Raw genomic sequence first — 23,066 nt, 5'->3', positions numbered from 1 at the left:
TAGTGTCAGTCATTCTGCAGTTAATGTGAAATTGATCTGCAGTGCCAGAGAATGATATTTAATTGATGAAGGTAGTAAATTTTTCAGCATCAAGGTAATGTAGTTCCACAGTTAAATTGGACCCAAAAGTGCATGAAAAAAATTCAAAACATACTAGATAAAAAACGACTTCCAATAGTTTGAATTGTGTCATAGCTGAGAGCATTTTGCATAAGTTCGAGTTGCCACAAAAGTAAATATGGGCTGCAGTATCGGATATGAAGCCTTCATTATTTGAGGTAAAGTTGGCTGACTTTTTTTTTTGACAGTTTTTAATTCAGATATTTTACATCCAATTTGTCATCTGCGATGTATCCTGGCACCTTTATTAATAAAGGGATATACAGTTTCATGGCTGATCTGATCTTGGCCTCAACTGCACTTCCCTGCCCACTTCCCATAATCCTTGGCTCCCTTATCATTCGAAAGTGACCCGAGCAGAAAAACACATTGTGGACTACACAATGTAACATTCCTGTGGTTATGGATCGGTGCTTCATCGGCTTACTGCAAACAGCACAGGGGTTCACGAGTCTAGATATAAAATTGTTGCATCTCGTGTGTGTCCATCATATGCCAGATGTCACACGTTGTTTCACATGCAACTCAATTTCTTTAAAAAGTCAGTGCTAGGCACGAAGTCTGAAAATTATAAGCAGTTCTAATTGGCCACCTGTGGCTGATTTCAGCAGTTTACAACCAGATATAATTAACAGGAAATGACAATGTAGAGCAGCATTCTTAAAGGGCTAGGCCAAGGTATTAGACAAACATCACAAGCATGCCCCATATCCCAGGCCACCAGTGGACAATGCCACAGGACATCCACTTGGATTTTGGGTATGGTAACATAGTGGTTGTGTTACTGGACTAGTAATCCAGAGACTGGAGTTCAAATTCCACCACAGCAGCTGGGAAATTTAAATCCAGTTACTTAAATAAATATGGACTAAAAAGCTAGTATAAGTAATGGTGACCATGAAACTACCGGATTGTCGTGAAAACCCATCTGGTTCACTAATGTCCTTTAGGGAAGGAAATCTGCCGTCTTTACCCGGTCTGGCCTATATGTAACTTCAGACCCACGTGGTTGACTCAACTGCCCTCTGAAATGGTGGCTCACCACCTTCTCAAGGGCAATTAGGGATGGGCAATAAATGTCGGCCTTGCCAGCAATGCCTATATCCCATGAATGAATAAAAGATTTTTTTTTTTTTTAAATTGTAAACTCAAAAGCCTTGTATTTCTCTTAAATTACATGTGTTACTTCTTGACATTGACATTCCATAAACTCTGTGTACTACAGTACTGCGCGTCAGTTCTTAACCACATTTGTAAAATCTAGATAATTGAAATTCAAATGACTTTGCTGAACCAGTTCGATTAAAAAGGTAATAGTCTGAAGCCTCGCTTACCCTACTGCTTTGTATTTACATTTGGAGCAGAATTACTGAATTAAACTTCAGTTACTCTAATCTTAGTGCACCGGAAAATATCCACTATGGTTGGGAAAAAATATTGGCATATTGACAATGCCCCACTGGAACTTTGTTATAAATAGTTCACAATCTAATTTCATAAGAAAAAATAATTAAACAATGAAATAACATTAAAAAATACAACTTTTAAAATTACTCAATTGCATAGAAGTTACAACACAGAAATAAGCTTTTTGCAGACAATCAGAAGTGGAGAGGAAGAGAAGGAATCCATAAGTTAGAAAAGATGAAAGCATCAGGACTTAAGTGCTGTATACTGTTGCTTCAGGGATTACAATTGTTACCAAATTCCTCCTTTTCCTAATCTGCATTATTTATAAATCACAAAATATCATGGAGCAATGTCAAAACAGATTAAACATCATATGTAACTAACCCCATCGGTCAGATCAGATGCAGTGCTTCCTGTTTTAAAATGATAAACACTGACTTTCATGGGCAAGTTATTTCAATAACAGTGAAAATAAGACAGCTTAAAACCTCAACTACAGTTTTGCCTGACATACCTATGCTGTGTGTGTTAAATGCGTTTCTAAAATATTTACGTCAGCAGCTATACAGATTAAGTGTTCATTTCATCAGTCGAGTACAGTTTTTTTTGAAAGAAGAGAACATTATTTCTTTGTTAGATGAAACTGAATCAGAACAGTTAAGAGAAGTAAGTGTATGGGGAACATCTAGGCAATAGCAATCACAACATAATCTGATTGAATATACAGACTGAGAAAGACACAAGACAAAGACCACAGTAATAAATTGGAAATAAACTGATTTAAGGAGTTGAGAATGGAATTAGGGAAAATAAACTGGAAAAACTTACTGAAACAAATGCAACAGCAGTGGGAAACATTTAAAATGGTGATCAATAGCATCCAGGAGAAATATATCCTACTAAAGAGCAAGAACAAACTAGCCAGCCATGAAACACCATGGATGAATAAAGAAATAAGGGCAAAATTGAAAGTAAAGAAAAAGGCATACACTAAGTTCATAGACAAAAAATGAAATACACAAAAGATTAAGGAAGTTTAAAAAGTGATTAGGAATGCAAAGAGAAACTACAAAATTAAATTATCAAGTAATATATAAAAAAAAAAGTAATAGAAAAAGAAAATTAAGTATTCTACATACACATTAATAATCAAAAAGAAAAATCAGGACAGACCACTAAGGGATACACACGATAAACTCACAGCTAATGACAGCGAAATGACAGAAATATTAATTACTTTGCCTCGGTATTTATCAGGGAGACTAGCATGGTGGACTTGACATTAGAAGAGTTCAAAAAAGATATAAAGACATTAAAGATAGAAAGTTGGGGGGGGTGGGGACTGATCAAACTTAGAAAGGTTAAAAGTCCTGGAAACCCTTGGATTGCATTCACACATTAAAAGTTAGGAGAAAGCAGAGGCATAATAGAAAACAAGCCTGGGGAACTTTCAACTAGTTAGCGTAATGTCGGTGGCAGGAAAAATAATGGAATCCTTACTCAAAGATCATAGAATTATAGAAATTAACAGCACAGGAGGAAGCCATTTCAGCCCATCATGTCCACACCAGCCAACAAAGAGCTATCCAGCCTAATCCCACTTTCCTGCTCTTGGTCCGTAGCCCTGTAGGTTACGGCACTTCAAGTACACATCCAAGTACTTTTTAAATGTAGTGAGTGTTTCTGCCTTTCCCACCCTTTCAAGCAGCGGGTTCCAGACTCCCACCATGCTGTGTGTGAAGAACTACCCCCTCAAATCCCCTTTAAACCTTCTACAATGACTTTAAATCTGTACCCCCTGTTGTTGATCCTTCTGCCAAGGGAAATAGGTCCTATCCACTTTTTCCAGGCCCCTCAATTTTATACACGTCAATAAGGTCTCCCCTCAGCCGCCTCTTTTCCAAAGAAAACACCACCAGCCTCTCCATTCTTTCCTCATAGCTAAAATGTTCCCATCCAGGCAACTTCCTCTGTACCCTCTCTAGTGCAATCACATCTTTCCTATAATGTGGTGACCAGAACTGCATGTAATACTCTAGCTGTGGCCTAACCAGTGTTTTATACAGTTCAAGCATAACCTCACTGCTCTTGTATTCTATGCCTTGACTAATAAAGGCAAGTATTCCATATGCCTTCTTAACCATCTTATCTGCCTGGCCTACTACCTTCAGGAATCTGTGGACATGCACGCCAAGGTCCCTTTATTCATCTGCACTTCTCAGTGTCTTACCATTTAATGTGTATTCCCTTTCCTCGTCAGCCCTCACCAAATGCATTACTTCACACTTCTCTGGATTGAATTCCATTTGCCACTGTTCTGCCTACCTGACCAGTTCCTTGTTATCTTCCTGTAGTCTACAGCGTTCTTCTTTATCAACCAAACAGTCGATTTTAGTATCTTCTTATTCATACCCCCTACAGTCAAGTCTAAAGCATTGATATATATCAGAAAAAGCAAGGGACCTAGTACTGAACCCTGCGGAACCCAACTGGAAACAGCCTTCCAGTCACAAAAACACTATCAACCATTACCTTTTGCTTCCTGCCTGTGAGTCAATTTTAGATCCAACTTGCCACTTTGCCCTGGATCCTATGGGCTTTTACTTTCATGACCAATCTGTCATGTGGGACCTTTTCAAAAGCCTTGCTAAAATCCATATACACATCATCAAATGCACTACCCTCATCAACCCTCTTTATTACCAGCTCAAAAAATTCAATCAAGTTAATCAGACACAACAAATCCATGCTGACTGTCCTTGATTAATCTGTGTCTTTCAAGAAGATTTATCCTGTCCCTCAGAAATTTTTGCCAATAATTTTCCCACCACCGAGGTTAGGCTGACTGGCCTGTAATTACTTGGTCGATTCCCTTTCTCCTTTTTTAAACAAAGGTACCACATTAGCAGTTCTCCAGCACCTCACCTGTAGCCAGAGAGGATTGGAAAACGATGGCCAGAGCTTCTGCTATTTCATCTTTTGCTTCTCTTAACAGCCTCGGATATATTTTATCTGGGCCTGGGGATTTATCCGGGCCTGGGGATTTATCCACTTTCGAAGCTGCTAAAGCCCTTAATATCTCTTCTCTCACTCTGTTTATTTCATCTGATATTTCACACTCCTCCTCCCTGATTGCAATGTCTGCAACAACCCTCTCTTGTGAAATAAGACGTAAAGTATTCATTAAGAACTATACCCATATCTTCCGCCTCCACATATAGACTACCTTTATGGTCTCTAATAAGCCCTACTCTTTCTTTAGTTATCCTCCGGTTGTTAATGTATTTATAAAACATCTTTGGGTTTTCCTTGATTTACTTTCCAAAATGTTTTCATGCTCTCTTTGATTTCCGAGATGTAATAGAAAAATATCTAGAAACTGAAAGTATAATGGGGAGTAGTCAGCACGGATTCCAAAAAAGGACGGTCATACTTGACTAACTTTATTGAATTCTTTAAAGTAACAGAGTGGGTAGATAAGAGTAATGCAGCAGACATAATATATTTGGATTTTCAAAAAGCCTTCGATAAGGTACCACACTGCAGACTCATGACTAAGTTCAGAATATGGAGTCAGGAGACAAGTAGCAGAATGGATAGCAAGCTGGCTACAAAAGAGAGTAGAGGTTAAAGGTCGTTACTCAGATTGGCAAAAAGGTGGGAAGTGGTGTTCCACAAGGATCAGTGCTGGGACCACGGTTGTTCACCATTTAGAGAAATGATTTGAACTTGAGAATCAGACATACAATTTCAAAATTTGCGGATGACACCAAATTGGGTGGTGTAGTTAATACAGAGGAGGACTGCGACAAAATACAGGAAGACATTAATAAACTTGCAGAATTACGTGTAATTGGCAAATGAACATCTTAGGTTTAAAGTAGTATATTTTGATAGTATGTGGTCTCCTTATTCCTCCTTGGAAAATAAGTGTCTAAATGGGGTAGAGGAACAGCTTGATCTGGAGGTACAAATGCACAAATCACAAAGTCGTAATGAAGGGTAATGAGGCCACAAAATAGCAAACAGAGATATGGGGTTCATTTTTAGAGGGATAGAATTGAAAGCAGATAAGTCATGTTAAACATATAGAACCTTGGTTAGACCACACTTGGAATATTGTATACAGTTCTGGTCTCCATCGCATAAAAAATATATCGAGGCACTGGAGAAGATGCAAAAAAGATTTACGAGCACGATACCAGGATTGAGATGTTATACCCATTAGGAAAGATTGAATAGGATGGGGCTCTTTTCTCTAAAACAGAAAAAGACTGAGGGGTGACCTGGTTGAGGTTTTTATGATTATGAAAGAGTTCAATAGGGTAAACATAGTGAAGATATTTCCACTTGTGGGTGAGACCAGAACTGGGCACCATAAGTATAAGACCACAAGGACTAGTTGAAGCCATTAGCGTAGACGCATTTAAGGGGAAGTTAGAAGGATATGTTGATAGGGTGAGATGAACAAGGGTGGAAGGAGGCTCATGTGAATCATAAACATCAGCATAGACCTATTGGGCTGAATGGCTTGTTTTTGTGCTGTAAATACTTTGTAATCCATAACATTTTGCATTCTCCCTTTACCAGTAATCATATATATTTGATACATGCTAAAATACAACTACACAAATCTTTTCACCACAAGCATATCACTGTACTAGTTCTAAAGTGTTTCTCACATGCAGGTAGATGTCTCAAAAGACTTTACAAGATGGCCAAACAACAATGGACACCAAGTAGGGGGGGGGGGGGGAGCGAGGGATCACGGCAAGGCATGGGCAGCAAAGGGCAAAAGCATAACTGAAGATTGGGTTTTAAGGAAGTTCTTCAAAGTGCAGAAATGGCAAGATGAAGATACTCAAAAGGATGGACAGTGGCTGAAAAAGCAGGGACCAATGTTGAAACAGAGTGAGGAGGGAACAAGCAGTAACCAGGAGTTGGAGCACTGAAGGACACTTGCAAGGATCCAAGGCGAGTGAAGGTCAATAGGGTAGGATGTGGGGAGGCCATGGCAAGAACTGAAAGCAAGAATGAGGGTCTTGAAGTCAATCCGCTGCAGCACACCAAGCTGGAGAGCTTGGCATAGACAAGGATAATGGATCAGGATAAAACATTTCTCCCCCAATTTTACTTTGCTTTTCAATCATTTTTGTAATGAAAGAAAACATTAAGCACCAACAAACAGATATAGTGCAAACAAAACTGGTTTAAAAAAAAAGGATCAAAAATACAACATGAAACACCAGAAACCCAAGCTAAATGTCTTTATACATTTAGAACATGCAATGAATACATTACACCACGGTGGGGGTTGAATGTAGAGCTAATTAACAAACACAAAATTTCTGACTGTGGCACTAATTCAGTCCTGGAGACCCAATAGTTATTATTTAACACTGGGTTAGACAGATGTATCGTCCACAGTTTAAGGTGCATTTTCCCTGCAACTGTTGCACTAATGTCATGCAGTTTGGCTTTTGACTGGTGCTCGTGTTACAAAGTTAATGCAGCCTAATTGAACAATCAGAGCTGGACCAGACACCAGAATACAGCAATGTGAAACTGTCTAGAAGAGGAAGTCTCTCTCCAGACTCAGGTTAAGACTTAACTCCAGAATTACATGATGCAAATTAGCTTTTGTGCAATGGAAATGCACCCTTAGTATCACTCCACTGAATTGTGTCAAAAGAAAATGAAGCTTAATTTCAGAATTAGATTAACCTTAACTTCAGACTTACATTTGCCAAATTTAACATCTGTGTTAAGCTGAAAACACTTTGCAACAACACTCACTTGATATACAAATGCACCTTGGAGTTATTTGCCAAATAGAAAATGCTTTTTGACAAGACACAAACAGTCCCAACTAAAAAGGATCATTTCAAGTGCGACACAGCTTAGCAAGGCCATTAAAAAAGCAAGCCAAGCACAAGGGTTTATTTCTAGAGGAATAGAATTGAAACGTTATGCTAAACCTGTATCGAACCTTGGTTAGACCACACTTGGAGTACTGCATACAGTTCTGGTCGCCATATTATAAAAAGGATATAGAGGCACTGGAGAGGCTGCAAAGAAGATTTTTTTTTACAAGGATGATACCAGATATGCGAGGGTATCCATATCAGGAAAGGATGAACAGGCAGAGTCTCATATCTCTTGAAAAAAAGGCTGAGGGGTGACATAAGAACATAACATAAGAAATAGGAGCAGGAGTAGGCCATACAGCCCCTCGAGCCTGCTCCGTCATTCAATAAGATCATGGCTGATCTGATCATGGACTCAGCTCCACTTCCCTGCCCACTCCCCAGATCCTTTTATCTAAGAAACTGTCGATTTCTGTCTTACATTTATTTAATGTCCCAGCTTCCACAGCTCTGAGGCAGCAAATTCCACAGATTCACAACCCTCAGAAGAAATTTCTCCTCATCTCAGTTCTAAATGGGCTGCCCCATATTCTAAGATCATGCCCGCTAGTTCTAGTCTCCCCCACCAGTGGAAACACCCTCTCTGCATCCACTTTGTCAAGCCCCCTCATAATCTTATACGTTTCGATAAGATCACTTCTCATTCTTCTGAATTCCAATGAGTCAATGGCCCAACCTATTCAACCTTTCCTCATAAAAGTCAACCCCCTCATCCCCAGAATCAATCTAGTGAACCTTCTCTGAACTGCCTCCAAAGCAAGCATATCCTTTCGTAAATATGGAAACCAAAACTGCACGCAATATTCCAGGTGTGACCTCACCAATACCCTGTACAGCTGTAACAAGACTTCCCTGCTTTTATACTCCATCCCCTTTGCAATAAAGGCCAAGATTACATTGGCCTCCTTGATCACTTGCTGTACCTGCATACTATCCTTCTGTGTTTCATGCACAAGTGCCCCCAGGTCCCACTGTACTGCAGCACTTTGCAATCTTTCTCCATTTAAATAATAAATGGTCTAATGGAGGTCTTTAAAATTTATGAAAGATTTTGTTTGATAGAGTAACGACAGAGAAAATATTTTCACTTGTGGGGAAGAGCATAACTAGAGGCCATTAATACAAGATAATCCCCAAGAAATCCAATAGGGAATTCAGAAGAAACTTTTTTTTACCCAAAGAGTGGTGAGAATGTGGAACTCACTACCACAGGGAGCATTTGAAGCAAATAGTATAGATATATTTAAGCAGAGGCTAGACAAGCATGAGGGAGAAGGAAAGAGGATTATGCTGATAAATTTTCTCATCTAAATCTATGAGGAAAGATGGGAGGAGGCTTGAGTGGAGCACATACGCCAGCATGGACTGTTTGGGCCGAATGGCCCGTTTCTGTGCCGAATATCCTATGTAAACTCACAATGTTGTCATTATTCAAAATTTATTTATCTTTAAAAAGACAAGTTAAAATAAAATAATTGGGATACACCCTTATACTCTGGTACCAGAGAAAAGAAATGGTATCAATTAAACTAAATCGTGAAATAGTTCTTAACTGAAATTTGTTTAACAAAATTAAAGTTAGGACTGAATTCCTTATAAAAAGTAAAACAAAAATTCCAAATTAAAAGGCAAAACTAAAACTACAATTGAAGTTGTTTGTTGCATTAGAATAACATTACCCAGTAATCCACAATATCAGGAACAGATGTTGGAAAGCAACACAAATAACACCCTCTTAAATGGTCATTTGAGGCACAGTTTTATTATGTTTCCACATTGTGAATTGGACGCAATGTGAAACAACAGATGTGGCATTTGTTTAAACAAATGTTTGATAAGAAAAAAATACTGCTAAGACTAGAAGAGAGTACAAAAACTGCAACCTTAGACTAAACTTTCCCAAGGCTGAAACTAAAATTACAGCAAATGAGAACAAAGCGCCACACTGAAAATAGAATAAATTGTCTTTCAACGTCTATAATAAATAAAATGAGGCTAAAACACATTATTTCCAGGATCAAAATCCCTGTACAAGTTAACACAAGCACAGCAGAGATCAGAGTAAAATGCTGAAAGGCAGATTCACCTTATATATTTTGTATATCAACAATAGAATTATTAGTCAAATCACTTTAAACTGCGTGCATCGTATGGCAACAGGACAGTAGGGCAACTGACTGCATCAATATTACTGCACCATAGTTCATAGGATGGTAACAGCACTCGAGGGGATTCGGCCCGTCGAGCCCGTGCCGGTTCTCAACAAGAACAGTTAAACTAATCCCGCTCCCCGCCCTTTCCCCGTAATGCTACAAATGCTTTTTTTCCTCCTTAAGGTACTCACCCAATTGCTGTTGCTACTTATGGGTGCAAAGCCAGACATTTATCACAACAGCGCTTTAAAACACTGCAGCCACAGGGGCCAGCTGAAGGACAAAGTAAACAGCAAATAATTGTCGTCACACAATCCCACAAATCAATAAAAACACTGAAAAAGGCGTGGGAGGGGAGGAAGGGGAAGAGAGAAAAAAATAACATAGGAAGCAGTTACTCACCAGACTGCATGACAACCACAGCAGTGTGTGTAGGGCAAGGAGGCTGTGGTTGAGCTCTGTCCGCCGAGGGGTTTGTTTGGAATGTTGTGTCGGCCGTGGGGTTTGTTTGGAACGTTGTGCGGGCAGCGGCTCGCGCTGCACCAGCTGGGCAATCAGAACGCGTTGACATTTCCGGGTGTCTCGACATTCCGAGGGGAACCCACCATCAGCGGTGAAGGGGTGCGCGCCAATGTCACACAGGCTTCTGCTGCTCAAAATCGGATCGGGAAAGGGAGTATTCTTTGCGCGCTGCGAACTTTCTGCGACCCAAAATGCGCCCGAAATCGTAATTGAACTTACGGACCGCGTCGTTTTATGCTGACTTCAGATTGCTTGGTACCATCCACCCAGGCATGTGGCAGAACCCAATCCGAGCCGGTTCCACAGAGAGTGAGACTGCACGCGATTTGTCCCTTGGATAAATGGTTCGGTCCGAGTTAGCAAATGCCAATAGGCTGCACTTTGCATATCTTTCCCTGCTGCTAAAAGCATGTTGTAGCAGGTTCCTTGCAATTGCACTGTTCCTAGATAAAACAACTGCATTTAGGGTTAGAGTTAAGGTTGCAAGTTTGTGGCATATCTGTCATTTAAACCCTCTCTTAGTCTCCATTTAATCACTTTACAGCTCATTTGTTTTGCATGTGTAAGTGAGGTTTCCCCCGCGCGGCCGATGCCATTGAGTCGCTAAAAACAGCTCTGGGCCCTGACTCCGTTAGGTGTGACGAGGAGGTTCAAGCACGTGGGGAGATCCTGTCCGAACTGACCCCCGTCCGGACGGAATTCCTCATCGGCGCCAAACCCCGGAACCTCCCTCGGGAGCCGGTGCCTCACAACTTGAGCCACCTCGGGGAAATCCCCTCCATGCCTTTTAGTTCTGCGTGGAGGGGTTTCCTGTACGGGCTGCTCCTGCACACTCTCAACCTTGCCATCCTCGTCTGCCGTCTGGAGGAGGTGGGGGTCCCCAATGGAGTGCACTCTACGCGGGAGTCCTCCCATTATTTATTGGGGACTTGGCCTGGAGGGTGGTGCACGGAGCAGTCCCGTGCAATAAATGTTTAAGCCGGTTCACGGGCTCCCAGACCGCCTGCAATTTCTGCGGTCTGGAAGAGTCCGTGTTCCATGTTTTTATGGAGTGTGCGAGGTTGCAGCCCCTGTTCCATTATTTAAAGGGGCTGCTCCTCAATTTCTGGTTGCACTTCAGTCCCACACTCCTGATCTTTGGGCACTGTGTGCGGAGGAGAGCGAGTAGGTCCGAGGGCCTCCTCGTAGGACTGCTCCTGGGCACGGCCAAGGGTCCAAGCAGCGGGCGGTCGAGGGGGTCGTTCAGCCTGACTGCCTGCCTCTCTTCCGTGCTTACATCCGGGCTAGGGTGTCCCTAGAGATGGAGCACGCAGTGTCCACTGGTATGCTCACGGCCTTCCGCGAGAGGTGGGCGCCGGAGGGACTGGAGTGCATTGTCACCCCCGGCAACCAAATTTGAATTTGATTTTATATGTTTTAAAGTTTAATTTGTTTTAATTGCCGGGTTTTTAGAGCCCCCCTCCCCTTTTATGGGGGTACTTGTAAATTATGGTTTTACTGCCCAAAAAAAAACAAAACCCCCCAAAAATCACCAAATAAACAACCAAAAAAAGGGCACGTGAAAAGTGTTTGGAGTGTCCCCCAGATCGGGGGGCACTTGATTTAATTTATTATGGTTTTTCCCAAAAGAGTTGTGGGGTTTCCCACCCTCTGTTCTTTCCTGCAGGCCGTTCTGTACCTTCCTGTTCTGATGAAGAGTTGTGCCTGAAAAATCTTTTTTCTTTCCCGACGGATGCTGCCTGATTAGGATTTGCAATGCACTGCATAGGATGGTGGAAATGGATTCAATAGTAGCCTTTAAAAGGGAATTCGATAAACATAGAAACATAGAAAATAGGTGCAGGAATAGGCCATCTGGCCCTTCGAGCCTGCACCACCATTCAAGAAGATCATGGCTGATCATTCCTTCAGTACCCCTTTCCTGCTTTCTTTCTATAACCCCTTGATCCCTTTAGCCGCAAGGACCATATCTAACTCCCTCTTGAATATATCCAATGAACTGGCATCAACAACTCTCTGCGGTAGGGAATTCCATAGTTTAACAACTCTCTGAGTGAAGAAGTTCCTCCTCATCTCAAATACTTGAAGGAAAAAATTGCAGGGATATAGGCAAGAGCAGGGGAGTGGGACGAACTGGATTTCTCTTCAAAAGAGCCGGCGCAGACTCGAGGTTGCAAATGGCCTCCTTCTGTGCTGTATTATTCTATGACTGACGTGCCGAGTGTTTCCAACATTTTCTGTTTATGTTTCAGTCTTCCAGAACCTTCAGCATTTTTTAATGTTATTTTTCATGTTTGGTGTCTGCCCAACCAGCAATGGAACTCGAGTGTGCGAAGCCATTGTTTTCAGTCCCCGCCACAGACTCCATTCCCTAACCACTGACACCACCCTCGCCCGAACCTCTGTCTATGGTTGAACCACAGTGTTCGCAATCTTAGTATCATATTTGACCCTGAAATGAGCTTTCGACCACATATCAGCAGCATAACTAAAACCGCCTATTTCCACCTCTGTAACATCGCTATCTCTGCCCTTGCCTCAGCTCATCCACTGCTGAAGCCCTCATCCATGCTTTTGTTACCTCTAGATTTAACTATTCCAACGCACACCAGGCTGGCCTCCCACATTCTACCCTACGTAAACTAGAGGTGATCCAAAACTCGGCTGCCATATCCTACCTTGCACCAAGTCCCGCTCACCCATCACCCCTGTGCTCGCTGACCTAGTTTGGCTCCCGTTTAAGCAACGCCTCGATTTTCAAAATTCTCATCCTTATTTTCAAATCCCTCCATGGCCTCACCCCTCCCTATCTCTGTAATCTCCTCCAGCCCCAACCCCCCTGAAATGTCTGTGCTCCTCTAATTCTGTCTTCTTGAGCATCCCTGATTATAATCGCTCAACCATTGGTGGCCGTGCCTTTTGTTGCCTAGGCCCTAAGCTCCGGAATTCCCTGCCTAAACCTCTCCACCTCTCTTCCTTCCTTCAAGACGCTCCTTAAAACCTACCTGTTTGACTAAGCTTTTAGTCACCTGTCCTAATTTCTCCCTGTGCAGCTCGGTGTCAAATTTTTTTAAACTCGTAATACTCCTGTGAAGCGCCTTGGGACGTTTCACTACGTTAAAGACGCTATCTAAATATAAGTTGTTCTTGTTGTTGCAAGCACAAAAGCTTTGGTGTGCTGTGCTGTGCTGTGCTGTGCTGTGATGATGGATACAGTTTCAATAGCAGCCTTCAAATGGGAATTGGATAAATACTTGAAGAAAAAATTGCAGGGATACTTAGCCTTTACTTTGCACCGATAACCTGCTCACTGATGCTTAGTTTGGTTTCTGTCCGGAGCACAGGACTCCAAGCTTGGACCAAATATGGACAAAAGAGCTGAATTCCAGACTGCCCTTGACGTCAAGGCAGCATTTGACTAAGTGTGGCACCAAGGAGCCCGAGTAAAACTGAAATCAATTAAGATCAGGTGGAAAACTTTCCACTGGTTGGAGTCATACCTACAAAGGAAGTTGGCTGAGGTTATTGGAGGCCAATCATCGCTGCAGCAGTTCCTCAGGGCAGTGTCCTTGGCTCAACCATCTTCAGCTGCTTCATCAATGACCGTCCCTCCATCAGAAGGTCAGAAGTGGGAATGTTCGCTGATAACTGCACAGTGTTTAGTTCCATTCACCTCAGATAATGAAGCAGTCCATGCCCACATGAATCATAGATATTTATGGCACAGTAGGAGGCCATATGGCCCAACATGTCTAAAAAGAGTTATCGAGCCTAATCCAACTTTCCAGTTGCTGCTCCATAAACTTATAGGTTACAGCACTTAAAGTGCATACCCAAGTACTTTTTGAATGCGGTGAGCGTTTCTGCCTTCACCACCTTTTCAGACAGTGAGTTCCAGAACCCGCACCACTCTCTGGGATGCAGCAAGACCTGGATAACATTCAGGCTTGGGCTGATAAGTGGAAATTAACATTCGCGCCACACAAGTGGCGGACAAAGGCTATCTCCAGTGAGTCTAACCACCACCCCTTGACATTCATAGAATCATAGAAATTTACAGCACGGAAAGAGGCCCATCATGTCTGCTCCAGCTGACAGAGCTATCCAGCCTAATCCCACTTTCTAGCACTTGGCCCGTAGCCATGTAGGTTACGGCACATCAAGTGCACATCCAAGTACTTTTTCAACGCGGTGAGGGATTTTGCCCCAACCACCCTTTCAGACAGTGGGTTCCAGACCCCCACCACCCTCTGGATGAGAACATTTACCCTCAAATCCCCTCTAAACCTCCTACCAAATACTTTAAATCTATACCTCCTGGTTGTTGACCCCTCTTCTGAGGGAAATAGGTCCTTCCTATCCACTCTCTCTAGGCCCTTCTATATACACATCAATAAGGTCTTCCCTCGGCCTCCTCTGTTCCAAAGAAAATAAACCCAGCCTATTCAATCTTTCCTCACAGCTAAAATTCTCCAGTCCAGGCAACATCCTTGTAAATCTCCTCTGCACCCTCTCTAGTGCAATCACATCGTTCCTGTAATGTGGTGACCAGAACGGCACGCAGTACTCGAGCTGTGGCCTAACTAGTATTTTATAAAGTTCAAGCATATCCTTCCCGCTCTTATATTCTATGCCTCGGCTAATAAAGGCAGGTATTCCATATGCCTTCTTAACCACCTTACCTACCTGGCCTACTACCTCCAGGGATCTGTGGACATGCACTCCAAGGTCCCTTTATTCCTCTACACTTCTCAGTGTCCTACCATTTAATGTGTATTTCCTTGCTTTGTTAGCCCTCCCCAAATGCATTACCTCACACTTATCCAGATTGAATTTCATTTGCCATTGTTCTGCCCATCTGACCAGTTCATTGATGTCTTCCTGCAGCTTTCTTCTTCATTATCAACCACACAGCCAATTTTTGTAACATCTGCAAACTTTTTCATAATTTCCCCTGCATTCATGTTGAAATCATTGATATATACCACAAAAAGCAAGAGACCTATATACTGAGCTCTGCAGGACCCCACTCGTAATAGCCTTCCAGACAAAAATACCCATCAACCATGACCCTTTGCTTCCTGCCTCTGAGCCAATTTTGGATCCAACTTGCCACTTTGTCCTGGATCCCATGGGCTTTTACTTTTGTGACCAGTCTGCCATGTGGGAACTTATCAAAAGCTTTGCTAAAATCCATATACACTACATCAAATGCACAACCCCCATCAACCCTCTTTGTTATCTCCTCAAAAAATTCAATCATGTTAGTCGGACATGGCCTTCCCTTAACAAATCCATGCTGACTGTCCTTGATTAATCCATGTCTTTCTAAATGAAGATTTATCCTGTCCCTCAGAATTTTTAGCCAATTTTTTTCCACAACCGAGGTTAGGCTGACTGGCCTGTAATTACTCAGTCTATTCCTTTCTCCCTTTTTAAACAACGGTACAGCATTAGCAGTCCTCCAGTCGTCTGACACCACACCTGTCACCAGTGAGGATTGGAAAATGATGGTCAGAGCCTCTGCTATTTCCTCTTTTGCTTCGCTTAACAGCCTGGGATATATTTCTTCCGGATCTGGGGATTTATCTACTTTCAAAACTGCTAAGTCCCTTAATCTCACTATGTTTATTTAACTTAATATTTCACACTCCTCCTCCCCGATTTGAATGTTTGCATCGCCCCTCTTTTTTGTGAAAACAGACGCAAAGTATTCATTAAGAACCACGTCTTCCGCCTCCACGCACACATTACCTTTATGGTCTCTAATAGGCCCTACTCTTTCTTTAGTTATCCTACTGCTCTTAATGTATTTATAAAACATCTTTGGGTATTCCTTGATTTTACTTGCCAAGATTTTTTTATGCTCTCTCTTTGCTTTTTAATTTCACACCTGCGCGTTCTATACTCCTCTGGGGTTTCTGCAGTATTTAGCCCTCAGTATCTGTCATAAACCTCCCTTTCTTTCTTTATCCTATCCTGTATGACCCTTGACATCCAGGGGGCTCTAGATTTGTTAGTCCCACTATTTTTTTTTTACAATAACAACAACTTGTATTTATATAGCATCTTTAACATCGTGAAATGTCCCAAGGTGCTTCACAGGAATGTTTTCAGACAACAAAAAAAATTTGACACTGAGCCACATAAGAAGAAATTACAGCAGATGAGCGGTAGGTTTTAAGGAGCGTCTTAAAGGAGAAAGAAGTAGAGAAGCAGACAGGTTTAGGGAGGGAATTCTAGAGCTTGGGGCTGAGGAACCTGAAGGCACAGCCACCAATGGTTGAGCAGTTATAATCAGAGATGCTCAAGTGGGCAGAATTTGAGAAGCACAGACATCTTGGAGGAATGTGAGGTTGAAGGAGATTACAGAGATAGGGAGGGGCGAGGCCATGGACAGATTTGTAAACAAGGATGAGAATTTTGAAATCAAGGCGTTGCTTAACCAGGAGCCAATATAGGTCAGCGAGCACAGGGGTAATGGGTGAGTAGGACTTGTTGCGAGTTAGGACATGGGCAGCCGAGTTTTGGATGACCTCAAGTTTACATAGAGTAGCATGTGGGAGGCCAGCCAGGTGTGCATTGGAATAGTCAAGTCTAGAGGTAACAAAGGCAAGGATGAGGGAACATATTTGCCCTTAACCCTCAATATCTCTTCCTTGAATGCCTCCCACTGCTCTGACACTGATTTACCTTCAAGTAGCTGTTTCCAGTCCACTTTGGCTAAATCACATCTCAGTTTAGTAAAATTGGCTTTCCCCCAATTGAGAACTTTTATTCTGGGTCTATCTTTGTCCTTTTCCATAACTACCCTAAATCTAACTGAATTATTATCACAAGCACCAAAATGCTCTCCCACCTGCCCAGCTTCATTCCCTAAAACTAAGTCCAGAATCGCCCCCTCCCTTGTTCGGCTTCCTACATACTGGCTAAGAAAAATTCTCCTGTATGCATTTTAGGAATTCTGCACCCTATATACTTTTCACGGCATTACCCCACCACCAACATCCTGGACCAAAAACTTAACTGGACCAGCCACATAAGTACTGTGGTGACAAGAGCAGGTCAGAGGCTGGATATTCTGCAGCGAGTGCCTCACCTTCCGACTCCCCAAAACTCTTCCACTATCTACAAAGCACAAGTCAGGAGTATGATGGAATACTCTCCACTTGTCTTGAAGGGTGTAGCCCCAACAACACTCAAGAAGCTCGACACCATCCAGGACTGTTGTCTATGTATAATATAAGTATACTCCCTGTACACTCAATGTACAGTTACATAAGACTACTGAATGTACCTTTACACTGTATAAACTATGCTTGTACCACCAGAGGGTGCAACTGGTGGAGACCTAGGGGTCACTAGTACACTACAGGTAACCAAGTATGAAAGGGAGCTCACCATACTGTACCCTCACTCAGGAGCTGTAATAAATGGACTCAGGTCACCACAGTTCATGTACAACACCTTGCCTCGTGGAGTCATTACTAGAGTACTAGAGTGCTTACAAATACAATAAGGACAAAGCAGCCCACTTGATTGGCACCCAATCCACCATCTTAAACATTCCCTCCCTCCACTCCGGTGCACCATGGCTGCACTGTGTACCATCTATGATACATTGCAGCAACTCACCAAGGCTTCTTTAACAGCACCTCCCAAACTCACGACCTCTACCTTGGATAAGTTTCAATGACTTTAATTCCAACATGTGAAAGGGGAGCATCTCACTTCTCAGCCACCTGAGAGAGGATCTCCAACGAGCTGTTCAAATTGCAGCTTAATTATACAGGTTTTAGCATGAGTGTCCTCATGGACAGACCTTAACAGTGACGTGATTGGTTGTACCAACACATAATCAAATTTCCATTTGTTCCCTTCTTCCAGGTGTCACTCGCCTTATATTGTGTAAGGATAAGGAGGTTAGGCGCAAGCAGAACCCAAGGACAGTAGAGATAAGGGGGTCTGGAGAATATCACGAGGCCATGAATAAGCCCCAGCTAAAACATGAGATGATCACGCAGTCCCCTGGTGCCTGGGGGCCAATTCCATTGGCCCAGTGGAATCGATTTGTAATCGTTATGATTGGATTGTGTCCAGCCGACATGGGCTGAGTAATTGTAATGAACTATTGTAAAACATATAAATATCGATGAATTTCTTTGTTCGGTGCAGTGGAGTGCCTGGAGTTGGACCAGAGGCTCTCTCCCCGCCGGTGTAATAAAGGCTGTTTTCGAGTTGGAACTGACCCAAAGTGTCGAGTGCTTCTTCCAGGAAAGCATTTGCGCTAACAATCCCCCACTGGAACTTTTAAATGAAGAAATCGAGAACAGTGGGAGACCAGACTGGAATGAGTTGGCCGATGAGACTCGCAAATATAATCCAGACTATGACAATTGGGGAAGAGAAGGTGGGAGGCCAGAAGGTACGGGCAGCCCTGATCAAGGTAGAAACTGTACCCGGCACCCCAGCTGTCCCAGCGGTACCGGCTGCCAGAGGCAACCCGGGCGCGCCCGCAATACCCACCGTGGCGCCTCGGATAAAAAGCATCTATGTGTCTCTGACACCTGGAGACACATTGAAGTTATTACAAATGTTACCCAAGTTAGAGAGGAGATAAAGTACTGAAGAGTTTTGGCAGAAAATACGGGAAATAAGAATATGCCACAGCCTTCACAACCAAGATGTGGAAGCGTTAGTAAGAGCAAAAATGACTGAAGAAATGTGGCAACAGTTGGGACAATGATACAGGGACGGCACTTGGGGTGCAATAATGGCCCCCACGGTTGCGCAGTCGGAGGCAGAATATCAGGTGTTTAAAGCAGCCGTAACTCGGGTAGCAGGAGCAAGACCCATAAACTGGGGAATAATCATGGGGGTCACTCAAAATAAGGGGGAATCTGCACATGACTATGCAGAATGGAAATGGTTGAGCTTCCAAGCCTATTCGAGAATACTGAACCCCACCAGGGATAATCAAGCATTCCTAAAAAATATACAAAGACGGGTTGAGTACTACACACCAAGACGTATTAAAAACAGGGCTAGTCACAATGCAAAACTATGACAACTTGTCCAGATGGACATCTGAGCTGGATGCTACTCAGAAAAGGAAAGTAGTCACGATAGAAGCGCACGTGGCCACAGTGGCAGCAGCTGCGGAAGGAACGAGTGAGGAAGGAAAACTACGCGCAGCCCCTTTGACTTGTTTTAATTGTGGAAAAGAAGGCCACTTTAGTAGAGAGTGCCAACAGAAAAAAGGGGCTCAAGGGAGGGGTGGACAATCAAGGCCGAAGTGCCAGAACTGTGACAAACTAGGCCACACAGCGAGGAAATGCTGGGCTAAGGGGGAGGGGCGGAAGGACAGGGACCTGGACAGATTAGAGGAGTCCCAGGAGGAGAACCACCCCTGACCAGGGGAGAAGTGGTAGCACTCCTTAGAGAAACTCAGCAGACTCCGCGGCCATCCCCCCCAGCAAGAGATGCTTTCCAACGAGGACATCATAAGTATGCTACAATTGGCAGCCACCCAATAGGGGTTACCGGCCCCCGGTGAAGATGTGGAACCACAAAGTTGTTTAGAACCTTGGTTAGACCACAAAGAGAGGACCCAAGAATGTTTGTTAGCACAGTGTTAGGGGGCCGGCAGTGCGAGATGCTGATAGACACGGGAGCGTCACTATCCATAAATAATCCAGACTTACCCTTTACCAAAGAAACTGTCATGTATTCAACTATCATTGTAACCCATGTATAAGCTGACCTAAGTTGTACACCTTGAGAACATTGACCACAGGGGGCGAACTTGTGGGAGACACTCCTAACCTGGATTTTCCGGTATAAAAGGGGAAGCTCCACCCACCATCTGTCTCTTGAGGTCTTGGTAATAAAGGTAACTGGTCACAGAGTGACCTTCTCTCAAGTATGGGCCTCGTGTGCATTTATAATTTATAGTAAGGACATATTATTGGCGACCAGAAACTGGGATTTAAACCATGCGAGCATGGCCACTAGCAGCACAGAAGAGGAGTACTGTGTTGGTGATGATTGGGATGACTTTATTGAGAGACTACAGCAAAGTTTTGTCACTAAGGAATGGTTGGGACAGGATTCGACCGACAAACGCAGGGCTCATCTCCTGACGGTTTGTGTGTCCAGAACGTACTCTGTGATGAAGTACCTTCTAGCGCCAGAGAAGCCGGCGGACAAGACGTTCGAAGAGCTCAGTAAGTTGATCGGGGAATACCTTAAACCAGTGACCAGCATGCACATGGCGAGACACCGGTTTTGCACGCACCGACGACGAGAAGGACAAAGCGTTCCAGACTTCGTGGCAGATTTCCGGCGACTGGCGAGCCTATGTAAGTTCCCAGATGCATGCAGAGCGGCGATGCTGTGAGACTTTTTTATTGAGGGCATCGAGCACGCTGGTATTTTCAGGAAACTGATTGAGACCAAAGACTTGACCTTGGAAGCGGCGGCTCTGATAGCCCAGACAATTATCTCAGGGGAGGAAGAGACCAGAATGATTTATGGCAAAAATCTTGGCTCAAATGCGGCAAACGACCAGGGAGTCAACATTGTTAACGCGGCATACAGTTCTCTAGGCAGACAAGAGCAATCGGACATGCCCCAGCATGTAGTCGAACCCAAAGGGGGAATTCAATAGAGACAATGGCTAGCTGAATGGCGATTCATGCCATCGCAATGGAAAATGCGGTCAGTAATGGGGCCATCAACACCTGTTAATGGTGCGCTTAAGGACAGTTACAGAGACAGTCAGAGATGATCGACTGGTAATAAGAACATAAGAACATAAGAATTAGGAACAGGAGTAGGCCATCTAGCCCCTCGAGCCTGCTCCGCCATTCAACAAGATCATGGCTGATCTGGCCGTGGAATCAGCTCCACTTACCCACCCGCTCCCCATAATCCTTAATTCCCTTATTAGTTAAAAATCTATCTATCTGTGACTTGAATACATTCAATGAGCTAGCCTCAACTGCTTCCTTGGGCAGAGAATTCCACAGATTCACAACCCTCTGGGAGAAGAAATTCCTTCTCAACTCCCCCGTATTTTGAGGCTGTGCCCCCTAGTTCTAGTCTCCCCGACCAGTGGAAACAACCTCTCTGCCTCTATCTTGTCTATCCCTTTCATGATTTTAAATGTTTCTATAAGATCACCCCTCATCCTTCTGAACTCCAACGAGTAAAGACCCAGTCTACTGAATCTATCATCATAAGGTAACCCCCTCATCTCCGGAATCAACCTAGTGAATCGTCTCTGTACCCCCTCCAAAGCCAGTATATCCTTCCTTAAGTAAGGCAAACAAAACTGCATGCAGTACTCCAGGTGCGGCCTCACCAATACCCTATACAGTTGCAGCAGGACCTCCCTGCTTTTGTACTCCATCCCTCTCGCAATGAAGGCCAACATTCTATTCGCCTTCCTGATTACCTGCTGCACCTGCAAACTAACTTTTTGGGATTCATGCACAAGGGCATCCGGTCCAGGGTGTCCTTGGAGATGGAGCACGCGGTGTCCACCGGTATGCTCGCGGCCTTCCGCGAGAGGTGGGCACCGGAGGGACTGGAGTGCTACATCACGCCCGGCAACCAAATTTTAATTTGATTTTACATTTTAAAGTTTAATTTGTTTTAATTGCCGGTGCTTTTAGTGTCCCCCTCTCCTTTTATAGGGGGCACTGGAAAAAGGAAAAATTTGATTTTAGTGCCCCCAAAAAAAAAAAAAAAAAAAGGGCCTTGTAAATGTCTTGTGTGTGTCATCCAGGTCGGGTGGCACGGATACATGTTTTATGTTTTGCAGGTTAACTCAAAAGAGTTTCATGCACAAGGGCCCCCAGGTCCCTCTGCACCGCAACATGTTGTAATTTCTCCCTATCCAAATAGTATTCCCTTTTTTTGTTTTTTTTCCCAAGGTGGATGACCTCACACTTTCCGACATTGTATTCCATCTGCCAAACCTTAGCCCATTCGCTTAACCTATCTAAATCTCTTTGCAGCCTCTCTGTGTCCTCTACACAACCCACTAATCTTAGTGTCATATGTAAATTTTGTTACACTACACTCCGTCCCCTCTTCCAGGTCATCTATGTATATTGTAAACAGTTGTGGTCCCAGCACCGATCCCTGTGGCACACCACTAACCACCGATTTCCAACCCGAAAAGGACCCATTTATCCCAACTCTCTGCTTTCTGTTAACCAGTCAATTCTCTATCCATGCTAATACATTTCCACTGACCCCGCGTACCTTTATCTTCTGCAGTAACCTTTTGTGTGGCACCTTATCGAATGCCTTTTGGAAATCTAAATACACCACATCCATCGGTACACCTCTATCTACCATGCTCGTTATATCCTCAAAGAATTCCAGTAAATTAGTTAAACATGATTTCCCCTTCATGAATCCATGCTGCGTCTGCTTGATTGCACTATTCCTATCCCAGGGGATGGTCCCGCACTACTGGGGAGGAGTTGGCTTGCTGTCATGAACTGGAAATGGGGCGATGTCAATGCAATTTCTTCTGTGGAGCGAGTATCATGCTCACAGGTCCTGGACAAATTTGACTCATTATTTCAACCCGGCATCGGCACTTTCATGGGGACCAAGGTAGTGATTCACATAAACCCGGACGCCAGGCCAGTACACCACAAGGCCAGAGCGGTGCTGTACGTGATGCAGGAAAAGACAGAATGCGAATTGGACCGCCTGCTGAGGGAAGGCATCATCTCGCCAGTCGAATTCAGTGACTGGGCGAGCCCGATCGTGCCGATGCTCAAGGCAGATGGGTCGGTCAGGATATGTGGCGATTACAAGGCCACTATCAATCAGGTGTCACTCCAAGACCAGTACCCGCTACCGAGAGCGGAGGAACTCTTTGCGACGCTATCCGGTGGCAAACTTTTTTCAA

General features: G+C 43.5%; 1 protein-coding gene across 1 annotated transcript in view; it reads right to left on the bottom strand.

Annotated features, from left to right (window-relative positions):
- The window catches only part of dop1b (DOP1 leucine zipper like protein B), a 162,401-nt gene extending 152,202 nt beyond the window's left edge, over nt 1–10,199 (bottom strand). Inside the window, exon 1 of the mRNA XM_070893826.1 lies at nt 10,013–10,199. The gene's annotated coding sequence lies outside the window, so the exon portion shown is untranslated. The remainder of the gene's footprint in view (nt 1–10,012) is intronic.
- Nucleotides 10,200–23,066: the final 12,867 nt, after the last annotated feature.

The sequence above is a fragment of the Pristiophorus japonicus genome, chromosome 11 (assembly GCF_044704955.1).
Source record: "Pristiophorus japonicus isolate sPriJap1 chromosome 11, sPriJap1.hap1, whole genome shotgun sequence".
NCBI classification, from domain to species: Eukaryota; Metazoa; Chordata; class Chondrichthyes; family Pristiophoridae; genus Pristiophorus; species Pristiophorus japonicus.
This window is presented reverse-complemented; position numbering and strand designations above follow the sequence as displayed.